Below are 13622 nucleotides of genomic sequence, written 5' to 3' on the forward strand. Positions count from 1 at the left end.
TTTATGGCTCGGCTTGGGCGAAACAGATCCAACAGTAGAGTTGTCTGCAATTTTGGTCCGTCGCATAAGAAAGATCTGAGAATGGAAACATCGCTTCGGATAACGGGCCCACGCGTAAGAAACGTACCTTCTATATACACACGAGGTGTTTTTAGAGATCTTTCTTTGGCTACTTAAACGCAGCAATTTTGGTCTGTGTTTATATCTGTCTGTGTGTCTGTGACTCCATTCAGCCACCCAGCCAAAGTGAAACAGAAGCTAGCTGGGCAACAGTCTTATATACCCACAGCTAAACGTAAACGTCAATGTCCGGTGTCAGTGTTCATACTTGTCAAAATTGTTGAACAAGAACGGGAAATATAAGGCAGAAGATCAATACATAAGTACCATTTGCAGTGTTCCTTTATTAAAAAAAGTACGGATGTTTGATTTTTGCGATAGCAAAAGAAATACTACATCAACTGCAGAAAACCATCGCCTGCTGCTGCCCGTGCTACCTGGCAGCATATAGAAAAGGCAAACGGCAACAGCAACGAAACGCTCCACTAGACAGGTTCCACGTTCCGCTTGGAACGCTAGGGCAACGTGGTTCTATAAACGTTGTAGTGGGGTGCCTCGATTCACGCGCGTCTCCGCATACGGCAGCGCTGCCATCTAGGCAGCTGACTTGGAGCAGTGGAACGCGGTGAGTTTAGGGTGCCTTGGGCAAACCTCTAGCGTGTTATCTTGGAAAGAACGAGACGGGAGAGGAACAGCATGAGAGGTGAGCGAGAAAGAGGAGGGATGCATTTACTTGCGGGGGCGACAGTAGACTATCGTCTTTCGTCGAGATTTGCAACGAAAGGAGGAAATACGTGGCCAATTGTTTTTCAATGTTAATCTCGTCCACTCCTCTTCCTTTGACCCTGCTGCAATGCACAGTCACCCGACAACCTCTGAGGTGTTTGACGATGCTCACCGAGTTTGTCTATCACATTAAAGGCTCGAGTAGTTCAAAGGTAACGAAGCGAAATTTCATGCCGAGGTTTTTCATTGAATTCGACGTTTGCGGGTTAAACCGCGTAGAGTACATTGTTCCTCTTGTAGTTTCTGTGCTCCTTGAATAAAGTGGGTGATTACTCCGGCTAAGTACCAATGTTGCCGAACTGCCTTATAAGAGCACGTCGTGAGAAATACATAACAATCAACATAAGACGATTTTTTTATTCGAAACATGCATGATTTTCGAACTTCAATAAATACGCCTTCTACGTGTCTGTTTCAATCAAAATTGTTTCCTCACCGTACTCTTTTCGTCAAAAAACACAACTTCATTTAGTTTCGAGTACGTGCTCAAGAACTAGAATTATCGTTTTGTTTTTTTATCGATACTGTAACGACTTATCCACCTTGTTCGTGTACTCAAAGGGACGTGAAGCTAACGTTGTTTTCAGATTGTTGCATATGGTGTTTCTAACAGGTACAGTTTATCAAAATATTTCCGATTTTCGGCTATCCCCTTCTGCCTTATTCGGTTACGCAGCTCTGTTCGGTTTTGCAGCGACGATCGTCAATAATTTGCCATTGATTTTCTCTCGGCGCTACGCGAATAGATTTTGTGCGCTGTTATGTGTCCATACCCGTACGCTAGTGCCCTGTAGCGTGGCGTGCATTTTTCAGTCGCATGGAGCGCCGAGGGCCAGTCCTGGCCCCGGAAAAATCTTCTGGTGCTGCGCGGCACTAAAACATTTCCGCACAATTACTGCTCAAGCTTGTCCGGAAGAAGTCAACGCTCGCAAGCGTGCAGCATTTACGCGTTACCAGACATTTCTTTTTAACAAAAAAGCTGTCTAGGCCGCTGCCAATCATACCAAAAATACCTCGAAGCCTCGAGAAAAAAATGTGGTTAGGGAGGTCCTGGGAATCCGCTCTACGCCGTGAAAGCTAAACCTAACTACTGGGCCACCCCAACGGCCCGAAGGTTGTGGGGTTATGAGCATCGGGGAGCAAGAACTTGTGCGGTCAATTGGAAAGAAACAAAAATGCTCCCCGTGGTTGGAATCGAACCTGGGCGCCTCGCGTTATGAAGTTCATGTCTGCCAGATTGAACTATCGTCGCATTCCTGGCACCCACCATTTCCTGTGGGTTTGTAGCGCGGGTGTTGGCTTTGACTTGGCCGTGGGCTCTAGCGCATGCTAGTGCGGTCCACTTTGGGGGAGATGTGAAAGCCTCCGGACGAAACGAGTCGGCCCTGGCAGTCATGGAAACCTTTCCGCGGCAAAGTTTGGAAATTCATGTGAGGTGCAACAGCCGGGTCTCTGACGAAGAAAGAGGGGCCGTCAGCTCGGCTGTTTCGGAAGCTTTGCACCACTAGCGCAAGCTGGGCCAATTTGTAATGCGTACCATTCTTTGCGGAGTGTCCTCAAGCCAGGACCGTGTACTGCCCTGCATTCCCCCAAAATTTCAGATTTGGCAGAAGTAACACTGTCAGTCGTTACACTACCGCAAATGGGGATACATGGCCTAACAAAATTTTGAGAACCCAAAAATAAGAAAAATAGATACAGGAACTCTTGCGAAAATTATCTGACAAAATCAAAACTGTGCACCTCATACATCTCCCCTCAACACGGAAGACTAAGCAAAAAATTACGCAAAAGAACGTTAGAAACATGAATAAAAATTGCGTAAACGGCCCAACTGTGTCTTACGCCTTGCGTATTCAAAAAAAAAAAAAAAAAAAACGTGTTTAGCGAAGTAAAGGTGCTTCATCGCAATAATGGTATACATTTACATCTTTGGCGAAAGGAAGGAAAACAAGACAAAAGATAAACTAATGCAACGTCTTTCGCTACTCATAGCTATATTTGGCTTTAGAGACCCGGCACTCTGAACAAGCGGCATAAGATTGCTACACATTAGTGGACAATTCTCTGAATTTCTGCAGATTCTTTTTGTACCGAACCTGTTTACCTAATGTATGCACTCGCAGAGGGACCACCCGAATCGGGAAATGTCGGTGTAGAGAAATGCGGGGAGAGAGAGAGAGAGAGAGAGAGAGAGAGAGAGAGAGAGAGAGAGAGAGAGAGAGAGAGAGAGAGGAGGAGGGAGAGAAAGGAATTTTCGTAGCACGAGGCGTTCCATGGCATGCGTTCTCAGCTGGGGAACCGGCACCAGGAAATGTTTGCTAATAGAAACATGGTAGGGAAGGAGTGCGCGGTGAGGAGGTTTTCGTATTGTCAGCTTAGCTGCCACAGCGAGAAGTGGCCGCCCGTGCAAGTACACCGCAGACAGAAGACAATTGTAAGAATGACAAATGAGAAGCAAACGCATTGTATGCACTCCCGAGGTCAAACCAAGCACGAGCAGCGGTGTTTGCAGCCCAAGCGCCACTGAGCACGATAAGGTGCAGCTGAATTCCGTACACAGAGACGCCGCTCGCATGAGTCAAGCGCGGTCATCTGAGGCACCTCCGAAAAGCGAGAAACGCAATTCTCCGCCTCCTCGTTGTTTCACCGACGCGAATCACAAATAAAAAAATGCTTCTGGATGCCCTTGCAGTTCTTGTCGAGAGCGGCGCTTCTAGGCCCCCTCCTTCCACCCTTCACGGCACACACATAAGTAAATAAACCAATTGCAGCTGAAGACAGCGCGACGGACCTAGCAGCAGGTTTGCTCAAAAAAGTGCCTGGCTGTGCGTAACTCTCCCAAACTAGTAGCTTGACAAATGTGCCACGCACGGCCAAGCAATCCGTCAGTTCCCGTCACAGGTTGCGTAACTTCCTTGATCGTGATTGCTGTGTGGCCCCGCTAGACGAAAACCGGAACACCACTAAAAATAACGTGAAGGAACTGTCATGACAGCTGTCGTTTCAGATTGCAAGACTCGAGTTGGCCTTTGCGTGAACATCACAATCAGAACACGTAGCCAGATGATCATCAATCACGCCATGCAACTTCAGGAGTTGCTGGACAGAGCCAATCTTGCTTCTTCAAGTCAGCAATGGCATGCCCCTTGCGTCACTATTATGTTCTTGTCCTCTTTCTTCTCGGCGTCTCTTTTTGCCTTTCTGTAGTTTCATAACTATCCCTCATCCAAGCTATAAAAACATACCCACCCCGCAATTTCTACACGAAGATTTCGTGAACCGTAATAGGGAACCAGTACTGGGTTCCGCTTTTTTAAATTCCCGTTATGTTCTCTCTCTGTACAAATCAATCGATCAATCAATCAATCAATCAATCAATCAATCAATCAATCAATCAATCAATCAATCAATCAATCAATCAATCAATCAATCAATCAATCAATCAATCAATCAATCAATCAATCAATCAATCAATCAATCAAGCAATCAATCAATCATCACTAAAATCATAAAATAATCATAAATATACCGTTATTCACCTGATTCTTAATAAGGCATTACTCAAAATAACCTGACGCTGAAGTTATATCCACGGGTACAACATTGACATAAAATACCCCATTCAAGTAGGTGGCTTTTAGAAACAAACCGAAGCCCACCCTCTGTGTACCATTTATGTTAGGGAAATTGCCAAGTGATCTGATCGAGTTACACGAGAGATATAGAGAGAAGGAGGAGAAAACAAGCTTTATTGAAATGGAAACTATACTAAATCCCCCTTAGTTTCTCGTGGCCGGCCTTGGGGGCGATTTCCTACCCAGGTGTCCCTGGGCTGCGACGGCCTAGAGGGCTGTGTTGATCAACTGAAGCTGGTCGGTTGCATGCGACGTGATCAGCATACCGGCCCTCTGGGAGACGGAAGGTTGAGGAGGCAGCGGGATGCGGGTGCACCCCCGAGTCGTAGTGTGCCGTGTTTGTGGGGGGAAGGGTAGTGTTGACAAGGGGAAAAAATGGGGTCGGTGGATGGCAGGAGAGGGTTCTCAAGGGAAATGTGTTGGTCTGTCCCCTCCACTTTCTTTAGGCTACCGTCCGGGGGTTGAGCAGTGCAAGGGGAGAGATAATAATAGGTGAGGTCGTCGCGATAAATGCGGGGAACGGTGTGGTTGCCCTACTTTGCAGGGGGCGCGGGAGTGGGCGGAACGTCCGCTGCGCATGCGCGGGGGCGGCGGCGTGAACCGCCTCGTACGCCTCCAGGGAATCGTGAGAACCCAAGATCCAGATGAGATATACGTCGAGTGGAGTCGGAGCGGATGGGAGAATGCTTAGGGCTGGAGGGGCAATAGGATGAATGCCGCAGTGCCTGCCTTCTTCCTAGGGTTCGGTTGCTATTCTAGTGGACTCAGCTGGGGTGGTTGAGGCAAGAGGATGGCGGTCTCCTCCTCGACTACGGCGGAACAATCCGGAACCTTAGTGAAGAAGGAGAGTTAACCCCTCATGGCGGGTTGCCGTGAAGTCGTACGCCTTTCCAGCATTTGTATTTAGCAGGGATGAGCACTGTGAAATAGTTCTGTGTATTCTAGACGTTGGAAACGGTGTACGACAGCCTGATGTATGCTACAAAAATAGCTTGACTAGAGAAGCGTTGACTTCTGTAGAAGCCAATGGCAGGGCAGGATTTGTGAAGCAGTGTGCGTCGAGAATGCCTGTGAAAGCCATTACATCCGAGTCGGAGAGAAACGGGGACAGCATTTCTGCGGACGTGATTGTCACTTTCACGAATAAGCAGCACGCCCTATAAGCGTTAGATGTTTCTGTTGAGGCTGCTGGTCCCAGCGGCGAGGCCGTGAACGGTACTGAGCACAGGATCGCTGGTTGGATTCCGGACCGCTCTTGATCTCATAGCGGCAGAGAGCGAAACACCTGGGTGTGCGGATTTCGTAGAACCTCAAAAATTCTCATGGGGTCCAACTTGATCAAAGTGCGCCGCAGATATGGGGGCAGCATCGATGCGCGGAACCTCCATCTCACATTTCGGAAGTTTTTGACAGGTGACAGTCGACCTTTTGTCAAAGTTATACTTGCGACCTCCGATGGCGTGCATGACGCTGATTAATTTGATTTGACTGTAGGGTTTAACGCACCGACGAACGCAGGCGATGAGGCGCACCGTAGTGGAGGGCTCCGGGTTAATTTTGACCACCTGGGGATATTTAACGTGCGTCTAAATCTCCAACACGCGGGCGTACTTGCTTTTCGCCTCCATCAGAAAAGCGGCCGCCGTGGCCGGGAATCGAACCCGCGACATCGGGCTCTGCAGCACAACGCTTTAGCCACTGATTGATACTTTTTTGCTCTCAGGGGCCAAGGCGTTATGCTGCAGAGCCCAAATACGCAGGTCCGATCTCGGGTGCGGTGGCTGCTTTTCAGGTGAAGGCCGAAAGCGGCAATGCCCGTGTGTCAATATATTCGGCGCGTGTTAAAGGGACCCTGCAACGCTTTCGATAAGCGCTTTCACTCTTTCCTTCGCGTCTGGAAGCACTGCGAAACCTACAGTTATCGCCAGCACGAAGTGGCACTGCGTGATTTGCTCGCCGCAGCAGATACGCCTTCTGCTTTGTTTCTGTGGCTTTATTTTTCAAGTTGCTATCGAAAAGCGTTCATTGCTGCAACTGAAGGAAAAGCAACCAACAGCCGGTGCATGGCATCAGTGACGTAATTGGGGCTGTAAAGGAACGTCAATACCGGGAAAGGGGGAAAAATCTTTTGAGCGAGTTTCCAAGTTGTCTGATGAGCATAGAGCAGTAATTTTAGGACGAGGTACTTTGCTACCCCCGAATCTAAGTACTGGATGTGTTGGGTGACTGCGTTCTGCAAGCATTTAAGATTTCAAAAAAAGTTGAAAAAAGTGTTGCAGGGCCCCTTTAAAGAGACTCTAGAACACTTTAGATAAACGCTTTCACTCTTTACTGCGCGTCTGTAAGCAGTGCGAAAGCTATAGCTCTCGCCATAACGGACCTGCACCACGTGATTTGCTCGTCGCAGCAGATGTGCCTTCCGTTTCTGCGTCGCTTCTGTGGCTTTCTTCGTCTTATTATTTTTTTTCAAGTGGGTATTGACTGCGTTTACTGCTACAACTGAAGGAAAACAGGGAAATAGCCACTGCACCGCTGTAACAACGGAATTCCAGCGGTCGAAGAACGTCAAGACCGGGAAAGAGAGAAAAATCTTTTGGACGAGTTTCCGAGTTGTCTGATGGGCATATAGCAGTAAGTTCGGGCTGAGGAAATTCGCGACCCCAGTAATATAAGTGGTGCATGTGTTGGTTGATTACGTTAAGATTGCTAAATACACTGAGAAGAGTGTAGCAGGGTCCCAGTAATTAAAGATAACCCGTGCTATACACTCTTAGGCAAAAAGGACTAAAAGTTCGTCCTTTCGGGGACTAACGGCCTCTGCCACAATCATTAGTCCCTTTGGGGACTAACTGCGAGGGGACGAACGGTTAGTCCCCCACTCGGATGGTCCGTTCCGATACTCCCCAAGGACGAACTGCGTAGAGGGCAGAAAAAAGAAAAAAACTCCAGCACCGGCAGGGATCGAACCCCTGACGCCCGGAATTACACACAAGGAATCGGACGTGCTAACCGCTGGGCCACGCCGCCGGGTGGTTGTGGCGGCAGATAATATTCAAGTGTACTGTAGTTCTGTGCATAACGCAACAGATCCATTGCAACTGGTGCCCGATTTTCTATCTGTGCAAGCGAACGTGACCGCGTTTTGCGCCTTGCGCTTAGCGCTTTGCTAGGTTTAGGGACTATTGCTCAGTTCGATTCGAAGTAGAGCCTCACAACCATAGTTTTTCCGTAAATAACAATCAACTCGTCGTCGCCTAGTTGAGATAGGTAGCTGGGCGATCGGACGACTCATTTGTTTCCGCACAACTTAGCGCAAGCTAAGTGCTTTCTTAGTGTTCGATACATATGTTAAGTGCTCTATGTAACGTATGTGAAAGGTGTCGTCTGTGTGAGTGTCAGAATAAGGAAACATGCCATATTTTCCTGCATCGGCGAAAGCGAATTCGGTGTTGCTTAGCCTGAATTCTTCAAATTCGCGTCGCTAGACGATTGCGACTGTGAAATGCAAGCGGGTTTTACAGCAGTTGCAGCATTGTCATAGCTTTGGTGCCCAAGGCAATTATGTACCGAGTATAAAAGATAACTTCGAGACGCTTACCTGTAGCGAGCATTTTTGTTTTGCAGTTGTCATCAGCAACATGCGTTTTTTCTAGTCTGTTAAACATATACATATTCATTACGGTCAGGAATACACTTTTGCTATTCTCACTAATTTTTGAGTTACTGTTAAGGCGCTTGAAAGCTTTCATTGGCCGTTATTATCTCGCACGAATCGTATGCAACACAGCGTATCAACATAACCTCGCCGAGAAGCGTATAACAATCGCGCTTCGCCGCTCCTTGCCATTATCCGCCGCTCTACTAACCCTAGGCGATTTTCTTATAACTAACATCAATATTTTCTCCCATGGCCCCATCTAAAGCACCCAGTGACTGCAATGCCTTGTGTTTTGGAAATATGAAACTGTTCGCAGACATATGCGCGAAAGGGCAACGACGACGCCATTAGGGGATTAACGACGCAGCAAAGAGACTAACTGCATGCGTTTCGTCTTCCCGTTACTCCTTATAGATCGGCGGGGACGAACAGTTAGTCCGAATTTATGCACACGGCACGTACTCTGCCGCAGATACTCCCCTTGAAGATGAACGGTCGCCCGCGAAGACTAACGGCTGTATTTTAGTCCCTATTTTAGTCCTTTTTGCCTAAGAGTGTAGAAATAATCGAAATCGAATAATCGAAATCCTTTTTGACCCAATATCTCCATTTCAGCGATTATAATCGATGGAGGTGTAACTTTCGCCAAATCCGCATTTTCGTGGAAAGGCAGATCATTATACGGTTCGATCATTCTAGCTATATTTCTGTTTGTATTTCGAACGTTCTTTTGCTGACCTTTTGTTTGTTCTCCGATGTCGGGGGAAGGGTGTAGTAGGCATATTGTTACGTGGCGGCAGGACACACATGACACAAACGGTGGGATGGGGTGAAGCGATCTATTTACAGAATGGGCATAGCGGCCATGACACAGACCTCGCGCGAGATGCGCGCCAGGAACGTCGTCATCGTCGTAATCGTTCTTCCGTCAAGGGGCTGTGAGGCATTGCCCACTTTAGTCCGTAACATCAGGGTCGAGGGCGACCGTCCCGGTCGATGCCGAGGCAACGTGAGGATTGCGATGCGGTGAGCGATGCGATGAAAACATACACTGGAAATTGGCCGGCCACCACAGATGAAGATGACGTCCCTGTTGAAGCCTGGCCCCACAGAAGCGATGTCTTCAAGCAGGAACGAACCGTCGGCGGAATTCGAACCAAGTCGGACGAAGGGGCTGGGGACACGGCATCTTCTTTGGTCGGTTCTCGGCTTGTATCGGCTGGTCTTCAGTGGCTGCCCACGGCCTGGGGACACGGGGCGGAGGACGTGGTCGAATGCAGGTCGCAGTGGGCTGGGGCTGCCCGACATGGCCGATGCTCCCTCGACGATTTCGCCCAAGGCCGAGACGATGCGATGTGGAGGCCAGGATGGTGATGACCAAGCACCTACACCAAAATGTTACGTGGCGGCAGGACACAGATGACACGAACGATGGGATGGGGTGAAGCGATCTATTTAGCGAATGTGCATAGCGGCCATGACGCAGACCTCGCGCGAGATGCGCGCCAGGAACGTCGTCATCGTCGTAATTGTTCTTCGGTCAAGGGGCTGTGAGGCATTGCCAACTTCAGTCCCGTAACAATATTTTTTAAGTGCGAATGCACTTTATAAGCGACCCTGAATTCCGTTGACCGCCGTCCGTCCACATAGCAACAGCTGCGGGTGCGCGCGCTCCTCGTCTTCCTTGGCAACGGGGGGAGATGGCACATACCCACGTGGGGGATTGGCCAGGAATCTCCTCGTCTTCCTTGGCAACGGGGGGAGATGGGCGCGCGCTGCCTGGCCGCTGACATGGCACATACCCACGTGGGGGATTGGCCAGGAATCGTGCGTGAGAAGGGCTAATGCACCCGCTTAAAGGAGTACTGACACGAAATTTCAAAGCTGAGATCCGCTCTAGCAATCAAGTACAACGACAACACAAATAGGTGTCTGTGAATAAATGCATCTTTCTTTCTTTGTAGTTGTGTGTGTGTGTGTGTGATCTCTCTTTCGCAAACATTACCGAACCGCGCAAATTCAACTCCTGCATTCGCACTTTCACATTCTTCCCCTCGGGGAAATGCGGGGAATTTTTTTATTTTGTCAGATCTTTTTTGAGAAAATGTTATTTTTGTATTTTTCTTATTTCTTGTTTTGTGGCAATTCTGTTCGACCATTTATCTCAATTTACGCTAGTATCATTACTAAATGTGCTACTTTCGCCCAATGCGCCAATTTTTAGAAATGGAGTGCGTTACACGGTACTGGCTGTGGGGGTATACGGCAAAAAATACTACGCATTAAAATGCGATCAGACAAAACAACAACGGTGTGACCAATTCACCTCCCCTCCTACCCCCTCCCTTCGTCCAGCATAAGGCAAGAGAAAAACATCAGAAAAAGAAGCAGAAAAGCGAAAAAAAAAATTGCAAAAAAGGCAAAACCGTAAAACATCTTGCATACGCACAAAATGCATAATCGCTGACGTTAAAACAATTTTTCGTTACATTGAAACTGTAGAATGGCGGTGCTTAGGAAAGGTATCATAACTACGTAGACGAAACGAGAAATCGTCCTATGTAGCTCAATCTATAATCGCGCGTACTAACAACGACGGAAAGAAGCCTAATTTTCTTACTGGTAGCCACATTTGGCCATAAAAAAAACCTAAAATACAACGAAATGGCATTGGAATGTTAACGCATTTGTACACAATTCTCAAAATTTCTGCAGAATTTTTTGATATTTATTGCTGCGGATTTTGTTTCGATTTCCAAACGAGCACGCCGATGTCAATCCCGGGACGGCGCAAAGATATGCAACACTATCACCCGCCTGCACTGCCCACGATCCACATACGCGTGTTTACCGTGAGAACATAGCGGAAATAAGGGGGGTCGGTATATTTCTGGAAACGCCTTTACGTCGCCAATTCTTCCCAGAAATCTAAGAGGATTGTTTACTTGCTTTCGACGACCAGTAAGGAAAGAAAATCAGGGCTTTCGACGACGACATAGCGGAAGTAATGAGGTGCTTAGGTTTCTGGAAAACCGCTCGCGTCACAGTTTCTTCTTAGAAACGTAAAGGGCTTGTTTACCTGCGTTTTAGGAGTAGTAAAGAAAGAAAAACGGGGCTTAACAACCCACGTGAAGAATCTAATTCAGCGTGCACGTACTTCGAGATGCCAAAAATATATTGCGACGTCTTGTGCACCCTCACTTGTACGCGCACTCAAAGCACTTCACAGAAATTACTCTTGAAACGGCGCCGAAACTTTTGATTTCATTTGATTTTATTTACTGGCGAAAACCAATGCGAGGCTGAGACTAAAGACGTATGTGGCCTGACAGAGGCCTCATCCACTCGATGAACTTGTATCTGTAACACGGACGGAGCGCGTGACAGGGCCTTTTCGAACAAGCAGATGGCGCTCTATTGAAAAAAAATTACCCGCTCGAAACGACGCACGCATATAAACTAGCCTGCCGACGGGGATGGTGCGGAATTTTAAGTGCCGAGCACTTTAGGGGCTCGCCTTATAGTCGTAGCTCGCTCGCTAGGCCCAAGTAGAGCCTCACGGCGTTCTGTCGTCGCGGTGTCCCACAGAGGCTTCGAAAGCCAAGCGGTTTATAAAATCAAAAGTGTTCCAAACTCGTGAACCGCTGACGCTTGTCCCACATCTCCTTGTTGTTTAGCGCAAAGAAAACTGCAGGTACATTTGAGGCAAAATGTGCGTAATTAGCCGCCAGCGCCCGCGTTCATTTAGTTAGGAACGCTGGTTGGGTTGGTTTTTACGATAGTAAGCGGAAAAAAGTGGCAGTGCAACGCCGGCACGTGCGGAAGAAAAAACAAGCACAAAAAAAAACGGAAGCGGCTTAGCTCAGCTTGCTTTGGAAATGCAAAGCAAAAGCTTGGCTTAGTCTGGTTCAGTCTTGGTTTCGTTTGGTTAAGCTTTGATGTAGCTGTATTGCCGACCACGGCTCAAAGCCGTTCGGTCCCGTGCAACGATCACGACCTTGGGACTGCATGCTGATGCACCACTGAAACTTTGCGACGCCATCGGCCCATGGCAGTCAACTGCCGCGGCAACACGGAGTACACGGGCCTTGGTGTCATTTCTCCGTGACTCCGGCCTGAACAAAATCACGTGACCGTTCGCCTGACCTATATCGCTGTGCGTGTGCTGTGTGCGCGAACCTGCGTCGGTCAGTTCGTGTGTGCATATTTGTGCTTGTACTGTCTGTATGAGTTTTTGTGTCATCGCTTCCTTTCACTTCCGCACCTCTCATATTCATGTGGAGTAGCAAGCCAAGCTCGCTGCAAGGCTGACTTCTCCTCATCTTTAAAGGCATTCCTCCTCCTCCTCACAAGAGGAGGCCCGGCTTCGCTTTCATTCTCGGCGAACGGCGCGTTTCTCTTTCAAGGCGAACGCGGCGCAAGATTAGTCACATGTCTCGAGACGGCCCAGAGGCGCATGCGTGGGAGGCTGCGGGTTTCATCGGCTGTCGATCAGCTGAGGGGACGGGAGCGACCGCGATGTGAGCAGAACGACTTAAAATGGGGCCTTGTGCGCAGCGCCGAAAGCGGGCCCGGCGAATCACGCGATGCGGTTCGAGCGGTTTGTCGCCGGGGGGTGTATATCCGGTCAGAAGGTTAACGTATGCATCCTCCGCGAAACCGCTGCACGAAAGTAGTAAAGCTTTGCTTTAACAGAACAGAACTCCTGCTGGCTCAGTTTCAGGCAGGGGGCACGCGAGCACTGCGAAGGCGGGAAATTTGAAATGTGTGGGACGAAACTGTTGAATTCATCAGGAGAGGAATGAGACAGGGCGGCGAAGGGCGTGATGGATGGTAGCAGTGAGCGGATAACGGCGACACAGCCCATAATGGCGAATCACTTGTCTGCATTGCCGACAGCTTCCACAGTTAGTGGAACGGCTTTAATTTTTATTTCGGACACCTATTTTTTAACAAATAGGCTGAGTTCCAGTTTGCCCATTTATTGACTGTGTTGCCGCCTGTGCGGATCGCCTACCGTTAAGCCATGTTCGACCCCAATGAAGCCGACAAGGACGACTGCTTCAGGAAGAGAGCATGGAGATAAACAACGATCCCGGCTACCTCGCTGTCTAAACCAGGGGTCGGCAACCTGCGGCCCGCGCACCCCTTGCGGTCCGCGGGGCAATATTATACGTCCCCTGCCGAATACAGAACACCACCCCCCGTCCTCCCCTTGTCGCTTCCTAACTGAAGGCAGACGTGGCAGTTTGGATGTCAAATGAAGTTTGAAAAGTGCAAAAAAAAAAAACATCTCTTACAGTTGGCATTGTCCCCCATCTTCACACAAAGGCAGATTACGCCTTCACTTCCTTTTGTTGCACAGGTCCAAAACAGGGGATCAAACATCAAACTCCAAAATATTTCAGAATAAACACGTTCTTTCTCGAGTTTGGGCAGTATTTCAATTCGCCGTATTTTTTCGCTTTGCCCGCAAAGCC

At 48.6% G+C, this 13622-nt stretch overlaps 1 protein-coding gene across 1 annotated transcript in view; it reads left to right on the forward strand.

Moving 5' to 3' along the window:
* The window catches only part of LOC144168316 (lysosomal cholesterol signaling protein-like), a 130750-nt gene that overhangs the window by 61480 nt on the left and 55648 nt on the right, over positions 1-13622 (forward strand). The gene's annotated exons all lie outside the window — the stretch shown is intronic.

This window comes from Haemaphysalis longicornis, unplaced genomic scaffold, assembly GCF_048455015.1.
Source record: "Haemaphysalis longicornis isolate Haplotype H1 unplaced genomic scaffold, Haemaphysalis longicornis Haplotype H1 scaffold_2, whole genome shotgun sequence".
Lineage (NCBI taxonomy): Eukaryota > Metazoa > Arthropoda > Arachnida > Ixodida > Ixodidae > Haemaphysalis > Haemaphysalis longicornis.